Source organism: Cupressus sempervirens, chromosome 2 (genome assembly GCF_028749045.1).
Source record: "Cupressus sempervirens isolate cs-2001-9-10 chromosome 2, ASM2874904v1, whole genome shotgun sequence".
Taxonomy (NCBI): Eukaryota; Viridiplantae; Streptophyta; class Pinopsida; order Cupressales; family Cupressaceae; genus Cupressus; species Cupressus sempervirens.
In genome coordinates, this window is record NC_143119.1 from 263433411 (window position 1) to 263460802 (window position 27392).

The window sequence follows — 27392 nt, forward strand, 5'->3', positions numbered from 1 at the left end:
TATAATGATGACAAGGAAATAGTTGAAATGGTCTATGTTGCAATCAAGGAAGAGCCAAATGGTGAAAGGTATGAGAAAGAAATAACCCTTACTTTACATGTTACAAGGAATGACTCTTGGATTATTGATAGTGGGTTTTCACATAATACGAGTGGTGATCTAAGTAAGTTTGAAAAGTTTATAGAAATTTATGATGGTGGAGCTATTAAGTATGGTAGTGATGTTCCATATTTAGTAAAAGGTAAAGGATCATTAATGTTGAATGATAAGATCAATTATGATGATGGATATTGGGTTCAAGAACCCAAATATAATTTCTTGAGTGTTGCACAAAAGAATAACTCTAGTCACAAGATAAAATTTGAGAAAAGGAAGGTCAAAATATTTGATGAAGAAATTGGTAATATGATTGGAACAATAGTGAAAACCAAAGGTAACTTATTTTACCTTGATTTAATGGTTGATAAATGTTCTTTCAATAGAATTGAGGATGTGTGGTTATGGAATAAAACATTGTGTCATATAAACTTTGAAAATATGGTGAAAATTAGAAGAAAGAAAATACTAAGAAGCTTAACAAATTCATAAAAACCAAATAATGCTATGTGCAAAGTGTTGGTCTGATTTATTACAGAATAAGATTCTCCCAATCTAGGTATAAAAAATAAAAAATTGGGTGAAAATTGTAGCCCTAGTTTTGAAATTTTGTGAATCAAGCCATATAAACACTTTTGACGTGTGTGTACCCAGTTGTCCTTTTGAAACTAGTGAGGTGTTTAATGTTTCTAACACCTTCCATTAAACATATTCATTTGTTCCATGAAGTTAAATTGACATTTTGAGCCATTTCGTAAAGTCCCATTTTGAGCAATTGTCAATTCTTCATTTTCACCTATGTCAAACAGTGATAGGAGGCTATGTTTGCATGTGAATATCTCGCACCCAATAATGTTTCATGACTTTTTGATTTGGGAGTGTTTAGTGTACATGACAGAGAACCTATGTTTTAGATTTTGAGTCATTTTGAATACGTTTGACTAGGTTTTGAAACCCTCAAAGTTGCTAGTTTACTCTTTTTATGCTAATGCATATTGCACATAATTCTGGAAGGCCCTATTTGACGTGTTATAATTTTAACCCAATTGAAAAATATGTGAAATTTCCTTTTCTATTGCATTTTAGAGGTCATATAAATGTAATGTATTAGGTTTGAGCTTCTGATGAATCCGTTTGATTAGTTTTCAAATGTGATTCCAAATGCAATTGTTAGCTTTTTACTAGTATCAACATGAGTAGATTGATTGATACCCCTGTTTGGGATGTTATAACTCAAAATTTGTGATAGGTAAGATCAAATGGATCATACCACTATGTTTTTCTCTAAGAGTACTTTAAGTGTGTCAATTCTCAAATCATGACGAATCCATTTGCACACTTTTCTAGGTCAATTCTATTTGTAATTTTTTTAAAACCTTGTTTCTAGTCTTTAAATTCTGAGTAGCCCACATTAACTACTTGCCATTTGTGTCATGTTATTCATCATGAGCCCAAATCCTAGAATTATAATCTCTTTACGATAGTGAAATAATGCCCTAGCTTTCATGCCCTCAAGTGTCCATCTACCCAGTTTTCAAAGCCAAATTCAAACCCAATTTTTTGTTTTCTGACATGTTTTCTTGCAGGTGATTTTAAGTAAGCAAATTTGGAGGTGAATATCTTTTGATTGGGAATATGTTATCAGACAAGATTTGACAGGGTAAAAGAGTGTAGAACAAAGAATGAGGAGGTCATATTTCAGAGCCTAGTTAGGTGTTTGGATCAGTTTTTAAGGAGGGTCAAAGGACCAACTGGCATTAAATTGACAGTTTGCAAAATAATGGTAAAATATTTTTTCAATGATTTTTTAGCAGTAGAATGTGTTTCAAATCAGTATTAGGCAATCAATGGATTAGTTTGATGGTTCAGGTCTTTGAAAACAATTTTTTTTTAGCTAGACCCACTTTGGGGCTCGACTAATTCCATTAAATTAGTAAATTGTCATGGGGACTGAATTGTTTTTTTATTATAATATTAAAATTGAAATGTTGTGTAAGCAACACTATAGATCAAGGGAAAACTATGAATCTAAGACAGGGACGAGAGTTGAAGGTAGCAAGGTGAAGCCACTGATTGTAAAAAGAAGTTGGCATGTGGGGAAGTCTATGGAATCTGGACTGGCAAATTTAGTAACTATCTTTGTAATTTGGGGCGCTCATAGCTATCGATGTTCAAATAGAAAGAAAATGCTCTAGATTAGTAGTTAATTTATCTTTATATGCCTTCATTGAAGAAAATCAGTTCACCAATAGGATGAATTCAAAAATAAGGTGACAAGAAGTTTAATCAAAGTCAAGTTGATGACAATATAGAGACAATAAAAAAATACTTTAAAGTCTTTATGGAATAAACTCTTCCTATAGTTTATTACTATGAATCTAAGGCAAAGGTGCATAAGGGGGTCCAGGAAGTAGAAAAGGTACTTAGTGTGCAAAGATCATTGAAAAATATGGATTTACACATCTAAGTGCTGGAGATCTATTACGCGTTGAGATCAACTTCAGCTCTGAAAATGGAACAATGATTTAGAATTTGATTAAGGAAGGAAAGATTGTTCCCTCAAAAGTGATAGTTAATCTTTTAGAAAGGGCAATGTTGGAAAGAGGTAATCATAAATTTTTGGTTGATGGGTTTCCTTGAAATAAAGAAAACCATACAATATTTGAACAAGTTATAGGAATCAAACTGGATTTCATTTTTTCTTCAATTGTGCCATGCAAGAAATGGAGTTTCATGTTCTTAAACAAGTAAACTATTGTTTAAGCTTCTACTAAATCCATCTCTCTCACACTGCAACATTAAAAATTGGAGATGCCATGTAAAAAAGGGCACTCCACGCATATAGTAGAAGAAGACACCAAGCAAATTAAAGGGAGTTAGCATCATAGAATGGATGCACCACTCTAAAGATGTGTAAATAAGGGAGGAGCCCCACAATAGAAACAACAACCCCATGTTGTAAAGAGCTAATGCAATATATGCAAAGAAGAAACTCACACAGGAAGAGGAAGTGTAGCAAAATGGAGGTCCATAGCTTCTCCAAGGGCAATCCACTGTTGGAAACACCCATGTCTGAGGAATCCATGCTATGAAATGAAGACTACAACAGGTATAAGATAGGAATTGTTGAGAAGAGTAGCCACGACATAGAAGAGATAGTACCTAGTTGCATAAACAAAGGGAGCCCCACAATGGAAAATATGGCATGCAAAAAGGAATCAGCCAGTTAAAGGGGGGCATTGGCCATGCAAGCAAATAAAAACCAAGCTGCCCATGCTAGTAGGGAATCCCATGTAATACAATGAAAACTCACAGATTTTAAATCAAGAACCACCAGTGTTGAAGGAAGAAGCTATAGGGGTGACATATTTTCAGCCCAGTCCATGCCCAATTATAGAAAATCCAACCAAACACAAAAAGAAAAGAGCCATCCATGCATAGAAGAAAAGAGTCATGCAAGCAGTTGGCAATCTTTGAAGAAGCAGGGCAATAAATCATAAAAGTAGTATATCCCACATTCAACTTGAGAGGAAATTCATGTGGTTTAAATACCAAAATACAAAACAAGCTTGATGTCAATAAGACAAGAGCCTTTTAAGGTAGGCTCTCACACGTGGGTCCCAATCGGCTAGCTAGAGGTCATGAAACATAAATGTTGAACCTGCATGCATGTCCAAATGCTAACATTGAATGTGAAGGACAAGATGGTGCCACCTGGAGAATCTTGTGGCTGTCACTATGTCACTTAGCAAAGTTGCTCATGTGATAAGTATAGTGACATAACAAATGTCCAAGTGGCACAGTGAGGTGGTGATGACATGATGATGACATGGTGACAACTGTAGAGTAGTATGTTAGAAAATGTGATTGGAATCCTGCGATCACCATGTCACCACCAGAAAAATGAAGATTTTTTGGTGAGCAACATGGAAACTTGCCAAAAAAATTCAAGAATCTAGAAAAGAGTTGAGACAGAGATGTGGATCCTACCTAAGAATGGATGGCCAATAAGATGATGACAAGTGCCACTTCCCCAAAGGACCTACTAGAGATGGGACACATGGCACTATTCAATTGGTTGAGAGGATATGAGGACCCTTTTCAAACAAATAAAGCAACATCCCCTCACGTTCAATCTACAATTAAAAAATTTGATTTCAAATAATAAATTTCTATAGTTTAAACTATACAATATTTTAAATTTTTAAATTTTATTCTTTTATGTGCAAACCTTTGAATAGAGACTTGAACTTTAGAGGGGAATAACAAGGGCACTTTTTTTTTTTTTAATCTAAAATGAGTGATCCAATATACTGTTGGAACCAGAATGATCTGAATTTTCCAAATCTGAGGTCAATTTTTGCGCAGGTGCTCATTGGTTTGTGCTATAAGCCAATTTGTGATTCTTGGGACATTTTCAGCAGAATGAGTAGTTTTCACCATTGAGCTTTAGAATTGGTTAGAAGGCAGATTTGAAGACTTGTAGAGGCCTAAATGTGGAAAAAGCAATTAGGAAATGATTATATTGAATTCTAGAAGCCATTTTAACTAATTTTCACTTTTTCCTTGAGTTAAAATTTGGCATCAAAATTAGTTACGATTCTCATCAAGTATCTTAGATATTTCTTGGTTGTAGCGCCCAAATAATGGGGATTTGATTTGTAGTTATAGAGATAAGGTAGAGAGAAGGTTTTTAACTTCTTGGGAAATAATTTTGAGTGGAAACATGTTAGTGGCATAATAGATCCGAGAATTCACTTCTTGCTATATCTTTCCTTCTTTCATTGATTATAGGGGTTAGAATTTTGGACAGTTTCTCTGGAATGAAGACATTTAGTAGAATTGGCCCTAGAATTGAAGAAGTCTAAATGGAAGATCTAAGATGTACTGGTTCCAAACCATGAAGCTTTTTCTTTGGCTATGACACCCCCTTCCCATCCCATCAGTTTCTCATTCGCTCCATTTTCTCTCTTGTATGAAAACATTTGTTCATTGTATAGTCTGGCTTATTAGGTTTCATGCATTTTTATGTATTATTTCAAGGAAATCAATACAAGGAACATTAAATGTTGAGTTTCAGTTTAAATCTTGTCTCCTTTCTTAAGTGATGTTTTATGATCTTTGAACAAAGAGCCTAGATCATAATTGTAGTCCCTTAAGGCTATATGTTGCTTCATTGTTGCTTGTAATTCAAGGAATTATGTAAATGCTTTAGGGAAATAAACAAGTTTGTAGGTTTATTGAGGAGGATATCAGGTACGAATGAGATTTAGATCGAACATTGATATCACATTTACAAGGTAAATGGATAGATTTGGAGTCTTGGCATAAGATATATGGTCTAGATATCAAAAATGCATGAGGGAGATTTGTGAATTGCCCAATGGATGAGGCACCAATCTATTACAGGATCATAATTTTGTTGTCCATACCTAGTTTTCATCCACTTTCCCTACCCACATAAAATTAAATCAGATTGAAATCATCTTTACACTTTATGTTGAAGAGCTAGAAGAGTCTAAACCTCACTTAGCTTGTGAATATCATAGAATTGCAATTTTCTACTATAGATTTGTGTTATTACATAAGTATTAGGAGAAATAAGGGTTAAATATACTTTGAATAGATTCAGGAATATGTTTTTGCACTGGTACCATATTGTTTAAACCTAAGGTCCACCCACGTAGGTTTTGCAGAGCTTGAAGTGAAGAAGGGTCAAGCCTTATAGTTGGCCTAGTTTTTGAAAGGATATGTCAAAAATGGGAGTTAGTTGCCCCAAGATGTGTTTTATTCTCATCGGGATAATTGGAAACTAGTAACATTTTCAAACACCAACAAAATGGTGACTTTGCAAGAAGGAGATTTAATACAGTAGGAGAAGTGCATGGAAAAGGTTGCAATTGTAAGTTCTTTGATGTGTTTTTCCAATTTTCTTACTTAAATGTCATGCACCCCAGTGATGCTTTGTTTATGATAGTAGTGTATTTGAAGGATTGAGTGCAAATTGTGCTGCTACTAAGTTTTATTTTCAATCAATTTAGCTGATTTGGTTTTCAAAATGTTGTTGTCATTTTAGAGTCAAAATTGTTTTAAAGTGGTTTCCCTCTTCTAATTTTTTGAAGATTTGCAAAGTCCTACAAGTTGAAGATCCAGTTTGGATCTATCATGTTATAAATCATATTTTAAAATCTTTCTCACAATTGTGAGTGGTAAATCTCTAAAGGATCTCTGAACTAGTGTAGATCGGTTACATATAATTGCTTTCAGGGCCTTTCAATTGAATTGTGTAGATCTAAGAGTTATGATAATTTGTAAGCAAGAAGAGAGCATATATGAATTCTTGACTAAAATTTTTTGAGGTGTTGTTTGATTTTCTGTCACAAAAAAAAATTAAATGTTAAAGTGAATCATAGCTATGATTTCATTTTGTTCTCTTCAAGGAGATGGTGACTCTACAAGGATCCTATTAGTGGTGTCAAGGATTTCATATTTTCACCTATGCTAATTAGTAGATCTAAGGTTTCAAACAAAAACACATAAAGGTATTTGCAATTTTCATGTATCTATTTTTCATGAAAATTGAATGAACAAAATAGTTGTCTCCATCAAGTGATTTTCAGCACTAGGAGAAGGAGAATAGTGTAATAGATTTTATACACTTCATGGGAATAAGTTTTAGCTTTTAAAGTTTTATGAAGTGTTTGAAGTGATTTATTGGTAGAGGGTTATAAGCCTACTATAAATTACAAATCAGAATTATTATTGATGAGTGTTAAGATTTGGAAGAATGATAAGTCTCCTCTCATCAAGTATGAAGCTAGTTAGTGACATTTCTAGACCTATTTTTACCAAGTAGTACATACCATAATGCTTTGATGGCATTCATGGCTTCCCAAATATCATTCCTAATGATACTAGAAAATGTTTGCCTAAATTTAATGGGAACCATCTTGTTTCAGCTAGTCATCATGTTGAGTTGTTTAGTGATTTTATGGGTGACTATGAGATTGCTCATTAGGATGTGCACATGAAGTTATTTGTTCAAACTTTGAAAGATGATGCTAGAGACTAATTTTCTTTTCTACCAACATGTTCTATTTTATTTTGGGGTGAGTTGCATTCCACCTTCATGGAGCAATTTGGAGAAAGGGTAACCATATCCAATTCTTACGATAAGTTCTTGAAGATTCATGTTGAGTGTGATGAAATTGTCCCTCAATTTAATATCAAATTTTCAAGAGTTTTGAATGAGATCCTTGAGAGTTGTAGACTTGACAATCGAATGTGTTTATTTATTTACTTTGATGTATTTGACAAGAAAATGAATTATCTACTAAGGGATAAAGAACCATAGACATTATATCAGGCTTTTATGACCACTAGGGATATTGAGAATAATTTGAAGTATGGATTGATTAGAGTTCATTTTTCTATGAATGATTGCCAGTATAATGTTTTTGAAACAAAGGATGAATGTGGTAGTGATGCTTCAATTTCAAATCAACTTATCAATACCCCTATTTTAAGTTTTAATCAAGTGGAAAATTTAGATCAGACCATGTGTATAAGTAAGGTTAGTTCAATTATAAATGAAGTTACACATGTTCCTGATGTTGCAGCAGTAAGATATATTTCAGACTTTGATAGGGTTGAGTACTATGTTGATTTTATGAATCATGGTTTAGTTACAATAGTAAGTTTTTTTGCTAATAATGATATGTATAATGATGTAACTAATGCTTCAAAGTTTGAGGTTGCTAGACTTAGATCTTAGTCTTGTGCAAGTGAGAAGGCTGAAAGTTATGTCTTTGATCATGAGTTTGATGTTGCTGATCTGAGATGCCATGGAGAGATAACACAAGATGAAGAATGTGAGTCATATTTATCTTAGTTGTAGTTAGAAGAAAATAGTGCATATATTTGTAATGTCTTAGTAGTAGATGGTAAGGTCGACTCACTTGATCAGTGGGATATACAAGAACTGAATTCTCTTATTGAGAGATTGCATTATGTTGAGAATGCTATAAAAGTTGAAGTTGAAAGATATGCATCTCAATATGAGTATGAAGAAGCTCAAAGTCATCTTTCAAATGATGAAGATAAAGTTTTTTATATAACATATTGTGAAGAAGCATCATGTGAAGACAATGATAAGCGTTGTTACTTGAATCAAGAAGAAGACAGTGCTAGTACATGTTTGTCTTCACATGAATCTGATACAAATTGGGAAGATGAAAGCAATGATGATAGTGAACATTCATCCGAAAGTGAAGGTATGAATTCTCTTTCTAAATCTAAAAAGGAAAGTGCATCTTATATTTTGCATTATACAAATCAGTTAGCCAATGAAAAATTTGAGAGTGATTTTCCCACAAGGTATGAAGATAAAGAAATGGTGAATCTCATGAATGTTAATGAATTTGAATATGAAGATTTCAATAAAGGATTGTCAAGTGCTCCTACATTAGACAATAAATTTCCAACATGTAGTAAGGGGTTTAGGAATGAATCATGGTCTATCCATAATGGTTATCCTAATAAAGATGATGAAGAGAATTTTTTTATGGACACTATATGTTTGGTAGAAGGAATAGAAAGTGAGTCTTCATATAGTTCTGAATTTTCTTCATATGCTAAGAGTTTCCATAAGGATGAAATGGGTAGTGAGTTTAAAGTATATACTAATGCCTTATATGATGAAGGTTGTGATGATGAACATCCCATCTTTTGTCCAAATGTTCAAAGAGGATCACTCCATAGAGTTATCAATCTGTCGTTTGAAGAGTACATGGAATTTTTAGATCTGATTGAGGATGGGTTTAATGATGATACCTTGTCTAACTTCTGTAAGGGATCAGACTATTCTTCTTCTGAGTATGACATTGAAAATGATTATGATGTTGCATCTGATTAGATGGATAACAAAGTGTTTGATGAGATGGTTATTGAAAATCAGCATGCACCTTGTAATGAATTTTATAATGAATATTTTAATGTGACAACTAATTCATTTGCTGATTGTGAACAATCATTGAAGGACTCTAGATTATTTTTAGATTCTAAAATTGATGATAGGTGTGAATACAAATTTGATTGCTCATGTGAATATTATCTAGTTATATAGAAGGATACACAATTTCAAGGTATGTGTAATCCCTTTCCCCAAGTTGAATATGAAGCTTTCATATTTGAGAATGGTAGCATGAATGAATCATTAAATGAAGAGGATTTTCAGTTCTAGTTTGATAGTTATAAGCATGCTGATTAGAACTTTCATAATGAGCAAGTTGCAGAAAATGAAGCTAGTTGTTATATGCATTATGAAAGTGAAGGTTTAGATTTTGTTTTGCCAAGCGAGTTGTTTCAAGATGTTGATCTAATTGGTAGAACTGATAGAAGTAATGTTTCAAGCTTACCTCATGAGAGTTTAGATGAAAATCAGGTTTCTGATAGAGGCAAAAGTTTGTGAGAAAGTTCAGTGGCCTGGGGCCATCATTTGTACATAGTAGGAGTAGTTGTTTCCTTGCTTTTAATAAAGCTGTTCGAGAGAAGTTTTGTGAGTGGTCTGCTTCCTCTAGAGATTTGAATCATTTCCATGCTTGCAAGGGACATGCATCCCTAGATAGAGCCACTATTGATCTAGGTATAAAAAATCAAAATTTGAGTGAAACTTGTAGCCCTGGTTTTGAAATTTTGTGAATCAAGCCATATAAGCACTTTTTGATGCATGTGTACTTGGTTATCCTTTTGAAACCCATGAGGTGTTTAATGTTTCTAACACCTTCCATTCAGAATATTCACTTATTCCATTAAGTTAAATTGACATTTCGAGCCATTTTGTAAAGTCCCATTTTGAGCAATTGTTAATTCTTCATTTTCACCTATGTCAAACAACGATAGGAGGCTATGTTTGCATGTGAATATACCACACCCAGTAACATTTCATGACTTTCCACTTTGGGAGTGTTTAGTGGCCATGATAGAGAACCTATGTTTTAGATTTTGAGTCATTTTGAATTCATTTGACTAGGTTTTGAATCCCTCAAAGTTGGTAGTTTACTATTTTTATGCTAATGCATATTGCACATAATTCTGGAAGGCCCTGTTTGACGTGTTATAATTTTGACCCAATTGACCAAAATGTGAAATTTTCTTTTGTGTTACATTTGAGAGGTCAGAGATATGTAATGTATTAGGTTTGAGCTTATGATGAATCCGTTTGATCAATTTTCAAATGCGATTCCAAAATCAATTTCTAGCTTTTTACTAGTGTCAACATGACTAGATTGATTGGTACCCCTGTTTGGGATGTTATAACTCAAAATTTGTGACAGGTAAAGTTGAATAGATTTTACCACTATGTTGTACTCCAAAATTACTTTAAGTGTGTCAATTTTCAAACTAGGACAAATCTGTTTGCATGCTTTTCCAAGCCAATTTGATTTGTAAAAAATGTTTTTCTGACCTTGTTTCTAGTCTTCAAATTTTGAGTAGCCCACATTGACTGCTCGCCATTTGTCTCCTATTATTCATCATGAGCCCAAATCCTAGAATTATACTCTCTTTTTGATAGTGAACTAAAGCTCCAATTTTTGTGCCCCTAAGTGTCTATCTACCTAGTTTTCAAAGCCAAATCCGAACCCAATTTATTGTTTTCTGACATTATTTCTTGAAGGTGATTTTAAGTAAGACACTTTGGAGGTCAATATCTTTTGACTATGAATTCTTCATGAGAAAAGATTTCATAGGGTGCAAGAGTGCAGAGAAGAGAATTAGGTGGTCAAATTTCAGAGCCCAGTTAGGTGTTTGAATCAGTTTGTAAGGTCAGTCAAAGGACCCTCTGGCATTAAATTGATAGTTTGCAAAATAATGGTAAAATAAGTTTTGAATGATTGTTTAGTGGTTGGATGTGTTTTGAATTAGTATTAGGCAATTAGTGGATCAGTTTGATGTTTCTAGTGTTTGAAAATGAATTTTTTTTGGCCAAACCCACTTTGGGGCCCAACTGATTCCATTAAATTAGTAACGTGTCATGGGGACCAAATTAGTTTTTGATTATAATATTGAAATTGAAATGTTGTCTGAATAATACTATGGATCAAGGGAAATCTATGACTCTAAGATAGGGATGAGAGTTGAAGGCAATAAGGTGAAGCCACTAATTGTAAAAAGAAGTTGGCATGTGAGGAAGTCTATGGAATCGGGACTAGCAAATTTAGCAACTATCTTTGTAATTTGGGGTGCTCATAGCTATCAATGTTCAAATAGAAAAAAAATCCTCTATATTAGTAGTTAAATTATCTTTATATGCCTTCATTGAAGACAATCAGCTCACCAATAGGATGAATTCAAAAATAAGGTGAGAAGCAATTTAATCAAGGCCGAGTTGATGACAACATAGAGACAATAAAAAAAATGCTTTTGTGGAATCAACTCTTCCTATAGTTGATTAATATGACTCTAAGGAAAAGGTGAATAAGGGGTCTAGGAAGTGGAAAAGGTAATCAGTGTGCAAAGATCATCGAAAAATATGGATTTACACATCTAACTGTTGGAGATCTATTACAGGCTAAGATTAACTTCAGCTCTGAAAATGGAACAATGATTCATAATTTGATTAAGGAAGGAAAGATTGTTCCCTCAAAAGTGACAATTAATCTTTTAGAAAGGGCAATATGAGAAAGTAGTAATCATAAATTTTTGGTTGATGGGTTTCCTCGAAATAAAGAAAATTGTAGAGTATTTGAACAAGTTATAGGAATCAAATCAAATTTCATTCTTTTCTTCGATTTCCCCATGCAAGAAATGGAGTGTCGTGTTCTTAACAAAGTAAACTATTGTTTGAGCTTCTACTAAATCCATCTCTCTCACACTACAACATTAAAAATGGGAGATGCCATATAAAAAATGACACTCCATGCATGTACTAGAAGAAGATGCTAAGTAGATTAAATGGAGTTAGCAGCATAGAATATGGGCACCACTCTGAAGATGTGTAAATAGGGGAGGAGCCCCATGATACAAACAAAAACCTATCACTACAAAGAGCTAATGCAATATATGCAAATAAGATGCTCACATAGGCAAAGGAAGGGTAGCAAAATGGAGGCCCACAGCTTGTCCAAGGGTAGTCCACTACTAGAAACACCCATGTCTGAGGAATCCATGTTATGAAATGAAGACTGCATCATGTATAAGATAGGATGCATTGAGAAGAGTAGCCACGACATAGAAGAGACAATACCCAGTTGTATAAATAAAGGGAGCCCCATGATGGAAAATATGGCATGCAAAAAGGAATCCGCTAGTTAAAGGGAGGCATTAACCATGCAAGCAAATAAAAAGCAAGTTGCCCGTGCTAGTAGGGCATCCCACATAATATAAGGAAAACCCATAGATTTTAAGGCAAGAACCTCCATTGTTAAAGGAAGAAGCTATACGTTCGACATCTTTTCAGCCTACTCCATGCCCAATCATAGCAAATCTAGCCAAATACAAAAAGAAAAGAGCCATCCATGCATAGAAGAAAAAAATTGTGCAAGCAGTTGATAGTCTTTGAAGAAGTAGGGCAATAAATCATAAAAGTAGTGTATCCCACATTCAATGTGGGAGGACATTCATGTGCTTTAAATACCAAAATACACAACAAGCTTGATCTCAATAAGACAAGTGCCTTTTGAAGGTAGGCTTGCATGCATGGGTCTTGATCGGCCAGCTAGATGTCATGAACCATAAATTTTGAATGTGCATGCATGTCGAAATGATGATGTGGAATGTGAAGGACGAGATGGTGCCATGTGGAGAATCTTGTGGCTATCAAAATGTCACTTAGTGAAGTTTCTCATACAATAAGTATAATGACATTGTGAATTTCCAACTAGCACAATGAAGTGGCGATGGCATGGTGATGATGTCGTGACAACAGAAGAGCAGTATGCTAAAAAATGTGGCTAGAATCTGGTGGTCACCATGTCGACATCGAAAAAATGAAGATTTTTTAGGAAGCGATATGGTGACATGCCAAAAAATTCAAGAATCTAACAAAGAGTTGAGACAGAGATGTGGGTCCTACCCAAGAACTGATCGCTAGTAAGATGATGACAAGTGGCACTTCCCTAGAGGACCTAACAGAGATGGGATACATGGCACTATTCAATTGGTTGAGAGGATATGAGGACCCTTTTAAAACAAATAAAATAATATCCCCTCACATTCAATCTGCAATTGAAAATTTTTATTTCAAATAATAAATTTCTATAGTTTAAACTATACAATATTTAAAATTTTTAAATTTTATTCTTTTATGTGCAAGCCTATGAATAGAGACCTAAACTTCAGAGGGGCATAATAGGGGCATTTTTTATCCAAAATGAGTGCTCCAATATACTGTTGGAACTAGAACAATCTGAATTTTTTGAATTTGAGGTTGATTTTTGCACAAGTGCTCATTGGATTGTGCTAGAAGCCAATTTGTGATTCCCAAGACATTCTCAGCAGAATAAGCAGTTTTCACCATTGAGCATTAGAATTGGTTAAAGGGTAGGTTTGAAGACTTGTAGAGGCTTGAATGTGGAAAAAACAATTAGGAAAAGATTATATTGCATTCTAGAGGCCATTTTAACTAATTTTCACTTTTGTCTTGAGTTAAAATTTGGCATCAAAATTAGTTATGATTCTCATCAAGTATCTCAGATATTTCTTGCTTGTAGAGGCCAAGTGATGGGGATTTGATTTGCAGTTACAGAGACAAGGTAGAGAGAAGGTTTTTAAACTTCTTGGGAAAGAATTCTGAGTGGACACATGTCAGTGAATAACATATCTAAGAATTCACATCTTGCTATATCTTTCCTTCTTTCATTGATTGTAGGGGTTGGAATTTTGGAAAGTTTCTCTAGAATGAATACATTTAGTAGAATTGGCCCTGGAATTGATGAAGTTTGAATGGAAGATCTAGGATGTGCTGGTTCCAAACCATGAAGCTTTTGCTTTGGCTATGACACCTCCTTCCCATCCCATCAGTTTCTCATTCCCACCATTTTCTCTCTTGTATGACAACATTTGTTCATTATATAGTCTGGTTTATTAGGTTCCTTATGAGTTAATTTCATGCACTTTTATGTATCATTTCCAGGAAATCAATACAAGGAACAAAAAATGTTGAGTTTTAGTTTAAATCCTGTCTCCTTTCTCAGTGATCTATGATGCTTTATGATCTTTGAACAAAGAGCCTAGATCATAATTGTAGTCCCTTAAGGCTGTATGTTACTTGTAATTCAAGGAATTATGTAAATGCTTCAAGGAAATCAATAGGGTTGTAGGTTTATTGAGGAGCATATTAGGTAAGAATGAGATTTAGATCAAATACTGATATCCAATTTACAAGGTAAATGGATAGATGTGGAGTCTTGGCATAAGATATATGTTCTAGATATCCAAAATGCATGAGGGAGATTCATGAATTGCCTAGTGGATAAGGTACTAATCTGTTATAGTATCATAAGTTTGTTGTCCATATCTAGTTTTCATCCACTTTCCTCACCCACATAAAATCAAATCAAATTCAAATCATTTTTACACTTTATGTTGAAGAGCTAGAATAGTCTAACCCTCACTCAGCTTGTGAATATCATAGAATTGCAATTTGCTACTGTAGATCTGTGTTATTGCATAAGTATTAGGAGAAATAAGGATTAAATCTACTATGAATAAATTTAGGAATATGTTTTTGCACTGGTACCATATTGATTGAATCTAAGGTCCACTCGCCTAGGTTTTGTAGAGTCTAAAGTGAAGAAGGGTCAAGCCTTATAGTTGGTCGAATGTGTGAAAGGATATGTCGAAAATGGGAGTTAGCTGCCCCTGGATGTGTTTTATTCTCATTGGGGTAATTGAGAACTGGTAACATTGTCAAACACCAACACAAAGGATGTCATCTCAACAAGATAACAAATTCTAGTTTTTCTAGCAAGTCACACACTTCCAATGATGTTCAAGAATTTGTGCATACTAATTTATGTGCCCTAATTAGGATTGATAGTTACAATGGTGATAAATTATTTATATTATTTGTGAATTTTATTCAATGATGATGAGTGTAGTATTCATGAAAGTGAAATCAGATGATTTTGATATGTTTAAATGGTACAAATGGAGAGTTGAAAAGAAAACTAGACAACCTTTGAAATGAAAAAGATCTAATATAGGCGGATAATTAATGTCTATTAAATTCAATAACACTTTTTATAAGAATGTTATTAAAGATAGTTATCTATACCAAGAAAATTTGCTAAGAGTGGTATTCATGAAAGGAGACATAGATATACACTAATAATTAAAAATGAGATCTCTTATATATTCTAGAGAGAAGAAATTAGTATTATCATTTACATGCTAAATTGAGTTCAATTGAAGAAAGGAACAACAAGACACATTATGAGCTATGGTATAGTCATACATTAAATGTAAGTTATTTCAAAATATTTAGAATTAGATGTTATATTTGTGAGGATTATATGAATGGTAAACTTGATATTAGGGTATACTTTAGGAAATCCCTCCTTCAGAAAATGTGTTAAAACTTGGAAAAATGTGTAAATTTCCTAACAAAAAAATTAATTTTTGCAATGAAAATTCTTTCTTTGTAAAGAAAAATAATAATCTCCATTGGTTAATCAATCATTGTCTCTTGAACAATGTGTAAAATCTAGGTGACTTATGTTATTTTTCAAAACACACACACACATTCACAAATACAAATGAATTTCAAAGTAAAATATTAATTTTGTGGGCAAATTATTTCATTCTACAAGACATGAAATATATACATAAGCAAATAATATTTTTTTCAAAGTTTAACATTAAATTTGTTGGCGAACTGAATTATTGTGCTAGATAGAAATTATATGGTTAAATTTTATTATATTGCAAAAAAATAAAATAAAATAGATTCTTACAAAATAAGTAAATTATAAAATTTATATCATTCCTATCTATTTACTTATCTAATTATTATCACATGTTGTGATTATTATTATTTTTTAAGCATGAGTAAGCTTTAATCCTAGACCTCCCCTATAAGAGGCATCCAATTTATCATTATGTTGTAGACTCTTCCTAAATCTTAAATATTCATTTTTATAAAACAATAAAACAATTTATTAAGATGATGATATATAGTGTAATTGTAATTTATCATTGAATTCTTACCATTTTAGTGGCTTCTTTTCTAACATTAAAATTTTTATTAGAAACTTTCTTTTGAAATAAGTTGTATAATTTTTCAAAATGTACTCTAAAGCATGTATATTTAATAATGTCATGTTGCAAATCCAAGTACAAACTGACAAGGTCATGCTATAAGTGGCTCATCTATAGGAGCTACTTGCTCACTGGGGAAATGTCCCTTGTGTTGTTGCCTAAGTACCTCCAAATACCTTTTTTGATGACTACACTCCTCCTTGTGGTTGCTAGCAAGACCGAAGTAGTTTTGCTTACTACTCACAAACCTCCTAGTTGCAGCCTTGTCGCTATTCTCCTAGTGGTGGAATTTGTGGCCATCATCTCTTAGCCTTGCCTCCTTAGAGGTTGGGCTTAGGATAGTCCCTAGTGGCTCCCCCTATTGCCACTGATGTGGGATGGTCATCTGCCCCTTGTGAACCTAAGTGGGCTTTCCCCCGGCTAGATCTTGTCATTTCTCCTCCTAGGGCTAATGAAGAAGAAGCTGATAAAGACACTATTGCTACTAGTGGTTGGGATTCTCTTGAGCCAACCACTAACCCTAATGATTTTTGGGGTTTTGGTAATAAAGACCCTCCTTCAGCTGGCACTACTCTTGTAGCCTAAAGTTTCTTATTTTTGCTTATATATGTTTTTGATGAATAGTTGATTTTTGACCTGGGCCATCTAAACTCGCAGGGTGATCTTGTATCCCTAAGCCCCTTTTTTGTGAATATGGGTAAAAGCACAAACCTGTGTCACCTTTTGTGATATCTTGTACCATTTCGGCCGAAACACTTTCGGCTGTAATGGTTTCGGCCGTAATCGATTCGGCCGTACACACGTGGCAGTTTCGCGTGTCTATGTGGCATGTACCATTACGGCTGAAAATGGTTCGGCCAAAAGTGTTACGGCTGAAACCCAAAAATTGAATAAAACTCCGCACAAACCTCTAGCGGCTATCATTGTTACTATTGCGGTTTATGAATGTTTGGAGAGCGGATTAAGGGTTTCAACTGTAACTGATTGGTGGCTTTTCCCTCCCAATTTTTTAATAGTTTTTAAACATATTTTTTGATTAGTAGATGTTAATCGTACTTAAAATAGTTGTTTTTTACATATTTTATGAGTGGAATGCTTTAAATTATTTATTTTTTAATATGTTTAAATTATTTAAATTATTTTAGATTATTTAAGAATGGTATTTAAATTAATTTGTTAGCAAAAATGTAGTTAAACATGATATAAAAATGTAGAAAACATTAATTAAAAGTGTAGAAAAATATTAGGAAAAACATTAGTGTAAAATATAGAAAAACATTAGTTAAAAGTGTAGAAAAATATTAGGTTAAAATATACAAAAAAATTAGGTTAAAATATACAAAAATATACCTTCTAACATAACCTTATATTAACTACAATCATAACCCATACCACATTCTAACCATAACATAGGCCCTCTACTAACCGAATGAACCACACTTAGATATTGATGATGTTCATTTTAACAACTAGTTATTGTTAGGTAATAATGATTCTTACATTACTAAATGACACATAATGACCTCATGATACATTTCTAAGTATTTTTATCCATATATATGTTAAGGGGACCTAGGGACTCCTACTAGGTCATTACGTCTGTTATAGGTTGTAATAGGTATTCATATGTTTACTAGCACATAATAGGTATTGTCAGGTAATAATGAGTCTTACATTACCAAACAACACATTACTTGATCACTTATGTCAACTTCATTTTTCAATACCTTATCCATACATGTGTGTCTTAAGGGGACATAGGAGTCGTAATAGGTCATACTATTTTTTATAGGTTAGATAATAAATCTTAATATGTATTATTAGGATATAATAGGTCTTATTAGGTAATGATGATTCTTATATTACCATATGACACATAACGACCTCATGATACATTTTTAAGTATTTTTATCCATATATATGTTATGGGGACCTAGGGACTCCTACTAGGTCATTACGTCTGTTATAGGTTGTAATAGGTATTCATATGTTTACTAGCACATAATAGGTATTGTCAGGTAATAATGAGTCTTACATTACCAAACAACACATTACTTGATCACTTATGTCAACTGCATTTTTCAATACATTATCCATACATGTGTGTCTTAAGGGGACATAGGAGTCGTAATAGGTCATACTATTTTTTATAGGTTAGATAATAAATCTTAATATGTATTATTAGTATATAATAGGTCTTATTAGGTAATGATGATTCTTACATTACCATATGACACATAACGACCTCATGATACATTTTTAGGTATTTTTATCCATATATATGTTAAGGGAACCTAGGGACTGCTACTAGGTCATTACGTCTGTTATAGGTTGTAATAGGTACATTCATATGTTTACGAGCACATAATAGGTATTGTTAGGTAATAATAAGTCTTACATTACCAAACAACACATTACTTGATCACTTATGTCAACTGTGTTTTTCAATACCTTATCCATACATGTGTGTCTTAAGGGGACATAGGAGTCATAATAGGTCATACTATTTTTTATAGGTTCTAATAAATCTTAATATGTATTATTAAGATATAATAGGTCTTATTAGGTAATGATGATTCTTACATTACCAAATGACACATAACGACCTCATGATACATTTTTAGGTATTTTTATCCATATATATGTTAAGGGGGCCTAGGGACTCCTACTAGGTCATTACATCTATTATAGGTTGTAATAGATATTCATATGTTTACTAGCACATAATAGGTGTTCTCAGGTAATGATGAGTCTTACATTACCAAACAACACATTACTTGAGATCACTTACGTCAACTGCATTTTTCAATACGTTATCCATACATGTGTGTCTTAAGGGGACATAGGAGTCGTAATAGGACCTCATGATACATTTCTAGGTATTTTTATCCATATATATGTTTTAAGGGGACCTAGGGACTCCTACTAGGTCATTACGTCTGTTATAGGTTGTAATAGGTATTCATATGTTTAAACTAGCACATAATAGACTGACCTTACTATCAACCTTAATAAAACTATATCCCATTTACTTTATTAACATTCTTAACTCTAATTCAAACTAGTAAATTAAGTCATGAGTTCTAAATTGTAAATTAACATTTGCTAACTAAACTCATTTACTTATCTAGTAACAAATTTTTCTATCCCTACGTCCTAATTGTCATCTACACTCTGGGCCATAATCATCAAAGCATTTATATCAAAATTTAGATTTTAGTCAAGAATTATATTTTTTTATTGCATGTATGTACATGTGTGCACTTAGTTATCATTTAATCAAGAAATTTTATTTTATTTTTATTGCATATACATGTACATGTACGAATATTTATTTTTCACATTTGCATGAGCACTTTACAATGTACATTAGATATGGTCTCTAAGATAATTTATTTTAAAATACATATGTATGTTACATGATTGTTCATTTAGCACCATACATTTAATGTTGTGTATTTATATGTACATGTGTTTCAAATTAAATTTAACTTTTAATTATTTTAATTTAAATAGACTTGTATGTTTATATTTGTATATATATTGCATGTGCAGATCTCTAGATATTTATCACTCAGATTGTAGCTTCACATTCATATTCTCATATTTATTTTCATATATACACTATGGCATCCGGTTCTGTGGATCGTGCTCCTGCATCCTTAGGGGATGCCAGTGTTCGTGGTGGGGGTCAGAGTGCTGAGTCTGGTATAGCACGTAGAGTGACCTCCACTCATGATAGACAACAGTTATTTAGAGATACAGTGGTGAGATTATCTCATGCTATGCAAGTTTTGGATAGCTCGCTTTCCTCTTCTACCACCCTCCCTAATAGGGAGAAGGTTATAGCGATGCGAGAGGAGTTATTTCGTATGATTCAGATAGTTGAATCATACAACCCTTTTGATGATATGAGCATTGAGACATTTTATTCTTCTTTATCTCACAGTGTCACTGGCACTGTGAAGTACACACAGATTGATACTGAGGTTTCCACTGGCATGGTGAAAACCATGTTTCCATCTTATGCACATCGTCGCAGAGTCAGAGGCTACTCTACAATGAAGTGTATTGATCCACTCGTTGCACCATTGATGTATCCTCGTTGGTTGGCTACTCATCATAGATGGCCACAGAAGGATGAGTTCCCCCTATATTTTGGCAAACAATTGTTTGTAGAATTTCATTTACACTATGATGTTGACTATACAGATTATCCACAGCATGTTGGGCAGGGTCAGGGGAGAATTTTTGATAGATTTAGACCCATGGACACTCCTGTGGCTGTTAATAAATGGGCAATGGTGGGTCCAAACCTTTTGGTTATGCCGAGAGGTCCACAGATGGCTACTGTAGGTGAGAGTGTTCTTGATGACACAATTAGGACACAGATTTTTTCGAGCATCGCCATCGTCGCCACATAGTTACATGAGATTTCTTCTAATCAATGTAGTCGATATATGCTACGGTCTCAAGGTACTACTCCCATAGCTACATCATCTAGCACACCTGTTGATGATGATTATGGAGTTACAGACATACCTTCTCCTGTAGATATTTCTGCAGTCTTAAAGGTGGATGCATTACATCGTTTGGCATCATATTTAGCATCTGATCTTTTAGATGTATATCGATCATTATCTACACTCTCAAGGATTCCACTTCGTGACATGAGCTCTCAGATTAGACATATTTTGTCATGTACAGCAGTCCCAGAGGATTCACAGAGGCAGGAGGACATTCCTGCACCTTCTGCTACTCCTACTGCTATACAGGCCCAGGCTACAGCACCAACCCCAGCTACTCAGGACCCTACAACACCCCCCTACTCAGGATCTCAGTGGCACCATATAGCCTGGTCTATTTACTTCCATGCTTTCAGATCAGGGCTACACTATTGACTTGGATGCTGATACTATTTTTTCATTACATGATTCAAATATCAGTCAGATCGGCAGAGCATTACATAATGCTACGGTAAATATCTCTATATGTTTAGATTTATTTTTATTATAGTAAATAATATGTCTATATGTTTAAATTAATGTATATGTGTGTGTTTGTGTATGTGTTATAGGGTTTGACTGATAGTATGTTACGTTTTGCTGATTTGCAGACTGTGCCAACAGATCCTACACGTCGTGAGTCCCAGGGATACATTACAATTTATATATATATATTTGATTTATATACATGTAGATCTTGATATAATTTGTCTGTACACATAATTAAATGGCTCACTTGTTATCATTTGACACAGGGTTCAGATGCAGCTGATAGACCCTTTTGGGGACAAGGCCCAGGATCAGGAGGGGGGATGTAGCTGATTAGATCATATTGGCCTTTTATTTTACTACACACATGTTATGTCTAGATACATATTTATGTGGACGGTTTGATGTTTTATATGTTATTTCCATATGCATACATTTTATATCCAGACACTTTGATGTCTTACATGTTATTTTCAGATACATGGTTTATATGGACACTTTGATGTTTTATATGTTATTTCTAGATACGTGTTTATATCATGGACACTAAATGATGTTTTATATGCTATTTCAAGATACATGCTTATATGGAGATTTTGATGTTTTATATATGTTATTTCCAGACATTTGATCTACATGATCTATTTTTATACGTTTAATATGGGTACATTATATTCTCCAGATATATGCACATGTATGTTATTGATCTTTTAATGTAGACGTCTATTTTATTGATCTTTTGATGTCTTCATCTTTTATGTAACTTATGTATGTGTTATGCACATGTTTCTATATATGTTATTCATATTTTCAATATTCAAGTTTACATGTATATGTATAGTTATTCATCTTAATGCCTTAATCTAAGTGTAATTAACTATATAATTTTAATGGTCAATGTACATAACAATATAACATATATTTAATGACATGTCTTAATTAACTATATTTAGTCTAATTATATTTAATGTAGATCATGTATTAACTATATTTAATGACATGCCTTAATTAACTATAATTAACTATATTTAACCTAATTAACTATAACTAACTATATTTAATCCTATTAACTATATTTAATCTAATTATATTTAATATCTTACTAATTAACTCTATTTAATGACTTATTTAGTTACTCTATTTAATGACATGTCTTAATTAACTATAATTAACTATATTTAACCTAATTAACTATAACTAACTATATTTAATCTAATTATATTTAATGTCTTAATAATTAACTCTATTTAATGACTTAATTAACTCTATTTAATGACATGCACCTTAATTAACTACATTTAACCTTTAAATTAACTATATTTAATGACATACATTCTTAATTAACTATAATTAACAACATTTAATTAATAAAATATAATGTACATGTAATTATATGTAACATAGTTCATATAACATATACATGTAATCTTAACATAACGATTATATACAAACATAAAGAATGTATCATATAAGAACATATAAAGATTATATGTACACATACAAATACATACAAATACTAAAAAGGTTGTCTTAAGGGGAGGTCCTAAGAGACCTGGTCTTAAATGAGATATCCATGTCGAATTTAAATAAAAATAACAATACATGTCTAATTTTGCATATGCAAGATAAATGATCCAATGTACAAAAAATTATATAAAACAAATATCCTATCAATATTAAATATGAAAGTATAAGAGCTATACAGGCATAACTCAACTAGAGCTCCACAATAAGTACATAGGTAAACTAGAGCTCCACAAACAATGTATTGTTAGGATCCTCTCTACTTTTTATTATCTCTAAAAGTTTTTCGTGTTCTTCAATAGGAAATTTCCACTTTTGATTTCCATGACGTCCTTTTCTTTGTACTACTTCAAATTGTAATTTGGTTGCTATAACATGGTTGCTATAGTGTAAAACCTTTTCTCCAGGCTTGTATTCAATAAATTCAATACCACTACCAATTACCCTTGTTTGTTGATAATATGTTCCTTCAATAACAACTGATCCAATTGGATATGACTATTCATCAGCATCTATAGTTCCTTCTAGCAACTTGTGTTTTGCTTTTGTGCATCTTAAAAGATAATAGTCCACATTTTCTGCATTATCTGGTAAGGCTTGAACTGCAAAAATATCTCCTGCATGTATATAAAAAGAGAAATATAAATTAATTTTAAAAAAAATATACATGTATATTAATTTATATATATGTATATATGCACACAAACCTGCCACAACTAAATTAGAAATGCGCTCATAATCAGCTGAATATACAAGATCATGAATGTCAATGTCAATGTCAACATCTTCAAAAGGAGTCTTTCTAACTATCTCCTTCAAATCCCAATGTGAAACATATCCATTCTCAATATTTTCACATGCACTCACTACATTGTCCTTAATGCAATCATCAAAAAAAAATGTTTTCTCTCTTACTTTAAGTACTCGAAGTTTATGGTTTCCTGTAGTCATCACTTGATGTAAACTTCTAATTCCAGGAATCATTTGACAATTGTAAGGATTAGATCGATCTATATCTGTTACAAATACAAAAACTAATTGTCATATTTCAAAATAAATATTTAATTAAAAACTCAACTTGATTTGAAAAAGACATTAAAAATAAATATAATATAGTTCACCTTTCACCTCCCAAAAGTAACGCTTATAGTATTTAGTATCTCGAGTAGAAAAATGAACTTTGCACCATTCAACAATATGAGTTGCGCTCCCTATCCTATTCCCTGTATGTACATAAAATATGCATGTATATATAAAATTTAAAACATATGCTATTAGAGTATTAAACATGTACATTTAAAAAATGCATATATTTACCTGCAAGTTCATGTTGTTGAAGTGCACATTTTATACATGCTCCTGCTCCATCATGCTCCCCTTTTCCGTGTCCACTTTCAAAGAAATTCCATAAAAACTTAACATTGGTTCTAGCATGTTGCATTGCTAACCAATTAAATGCTTTTGCAGATTTGAATTGTCCTGTGAACGTGAAACATGATAAGTATCTACAATTATCCAAGTACATATATTAAATAGAAATAGACATGTCCAAATAAATACAAGTTAAAATAAAGTTAAATAAATGTGTAATTATTTGGTGTATACTAACCTGCACATCCATCAGACCAAATCCAGTGCTCTGAAACATTTATTCCATGATTTCTAAGATCTTCAGAGAAAATTGCAAAACAATGAGCCACATAACTCCTGTCATGAACTTTATCATCGCTAATATAGAAATGAACCTCTTTGATGATGATGCGTTCATTTTCATCCAATCTTTCTATCTGATCAACCTCAAATTGTGCATTTTTATAGGTCACTTGCACAAATATTGCAACTTGTTCAAAATGATAATATTGGCTTTGGAGCTCTGTATGAGGTGCAAATGTATAATTCTCAGAAAAATCTACAATTGAAAGTATACAACCAAGTGGAAAACAATTTTTGGAATCACGAAACTGTTTAGCTTGTCATCGTGCACCATGACAATGTTGGATATGTGGATATATCAATGGACGGAACTTGGCCATGAACTCATCATAATGCAATTCACTCTCCTTCAATACAGTTTTTCTAGATTCATCCCCTCTATTATTTTGGTATGTCTCATATTCATATCTCATCCATGAAACTGGTGTGGATTCATTAATATTCTCAACTTGCATAATTTGAGAAAATTTGTGTAAATCTGCACAAACTTCACACTGATTTTTGATGCATTGCACTTTGAATTCATCTGAATCTTCTAATTTATCACATAATATGGACCTCACAAATTGTGTTGTGCTGCTAGGGATGACCAAATTAGGATCAAGTATTGCCATAACTTTTTTAAATGATTGCAAGTGTAGACCAAATTCAACATGATTTCTACAACAACAAGTTTCTCATATCTTATTTATGCGTACAAAGGAAGGACGTAAACTCTCAAACATTCTTTGACATATTTTGACATTTGAAAATTCTTGTTTGAATGCTTCAAAAAGTTCACTTTGAGTTATATCTATGAAATGTTTTGGATGTTCAATTTTGTCTCCTGTTTCTTGATCTTTAATTTGTATAGTATCACGCCTGTTGGAAGAAACACGAGAATGTGTGGTCCAAAATTCAATAACTTGTCTTTTTACTTCTTCAGAAATCCTTTCTTTTCGAGGAACTCTACAAATAGTCACCCAGTTATTCTCAATGTTATCATCTAGCATATTTCTCCTCTTGATGTATCTCTGGATAGTTCTTCTAGATATATGTAGTACATCAGAAATTGCACGTACCTATTTTCTATGTGTCAATTTTCTACTAGATATAGTAGTCATCAATGCTCTACGTGCATTACTCAAATCACCTCCTCGAGTTGTGTTGTCAATTTTGTTATAAGCATTTTGCAAATTTTCAACTATTGTTTTATTAATATTATGAGCATGGCTTTTCCTGTTATCAACACCCAACAACTCTAAGACAGGTCTCATATCTCTTGTCCTAAATAACTTGACAAATAATTGTGCCTATCCAAATATACTTTTATCCTTGAAATATTCATCCCACATGTTCTGACAATGCTTTTTCATAGTGTTATCATTTATCATATCTTTAGATGGAATTTGGTTAAAAATTAGTTCTTCATCCAAATCCATCAAATTTTTTATGCTTTGTAATTTGTCTCTATCAATAGAACTACCAATTTCTTCCTCTTCATTACTTTCATTTTCTTCATGAATCTCATCATGTTCAGGAATTTTAGTAGGTTGGTTTTGAGCATGTTTTGTATGGCCTTTCATTTTGTCATCTCTTTTTCTATCATATTTCCTTGATCTTTTCCTTTTACTACCCATTCAATAATTCAATCTATAGAAAAAAAAAATTAAAAAATTAGATTTTACTAAATATCAGCTAATGGTTCAATATAGAATACATAAAAATAAAAATAATTAGAAGAGAAAAAAAGCACCTTCAAATTATTCGATCTTTTGCAATATTGATTAAATCCGCAAAACAATTGTTGAAAATTGCTTCAAAATTAATTGTTTTTTGCTAATCTTCTTTCAATTTTCACTGTCCCTATATATTTAATTATTTAGAAAAGACAAAAAAATATTTTTTAATATCAAAAAGTCACACTAACCGATAGCAGTTTCTCAAGCCGACTAGGGGTTTCGACCGTAACTGTTCCGGCCAAAACCGTTACGGCCGAAACAGTTCCGGCCGTAACTGTCTATGTGGCAGCCTATGTGGTAGCCAAATAAGCAAAAATCAGAACTTCTGTAAACATCTCACTTTGAAGGCCAATTTGACCTACTAAATTGAAGTATTTTTTAAAACTAAAAATATATTTTAGTAGTTCTCGAAGTCACAATTATGATTGTATAATTTTTTTAAAGTTTTGATTATATAATTTAAAAATATTACAAGTAGGTATCTTAAGATTCAGGAAGATGTCTATTCAAAAATAAGAAAAAAATAGTAAATCATGTTAATTTTTTTTTTTTTTAATGGTGCAATAGAGGAGAGAGTCTTCTTCAAGAATATGTAATTTAAAAAAAAAAATATGTAGATTTGATGGAAAATGTTTGACGGGAGAAAAAAACTGTCTATTTCTGATAACTTTGACTTTGACCAGTTATAACTTCAAAAATATTAGCCGAATTTCAATTTTAATTTTTTGGTGCACTAGGTATACATGTTAACTCTAACATATTCCAAAATCGAACCAAAATATGAAGATTTGCATATATTTGTTTGACGGGAAAAAAACTCTATATTTTTAGTATTTTTAAAAAATTAAACAATACACTTTAAAAATTCAAAAATAAATAAAATTTTCACTCATTTTTAAAAAAAAAAATTATAGACATAAACTTCATCCAATTTTACACATTTCATTAGTTTACATCATCTTCAAATTCTAAGCACAAATGCCACTTTTATTTCGTTAAAGTTGAAGACTTTAAATTCTGATATCACTTCTCCTTTATAAAAGGTGACACAGGTTCGTGCTTTTACCCATATGTATATTTAATATTT

The 27392-nt window shown here is 32.5% G+C and overlaps 1 pseudogene; it reads left to right on the forward strand.

The window, feature by feature from the left end:
• The first annotated feature begins 2081 nt into the window (after positions 1-2081).
• LOC149572061 (UMP-CMP kinase 3-like) lies at positions 2082-26614 on the forward strand (annotated as a pseudogene).
• Positions 26615-27392: the final 778 nt, after the last annotated feature.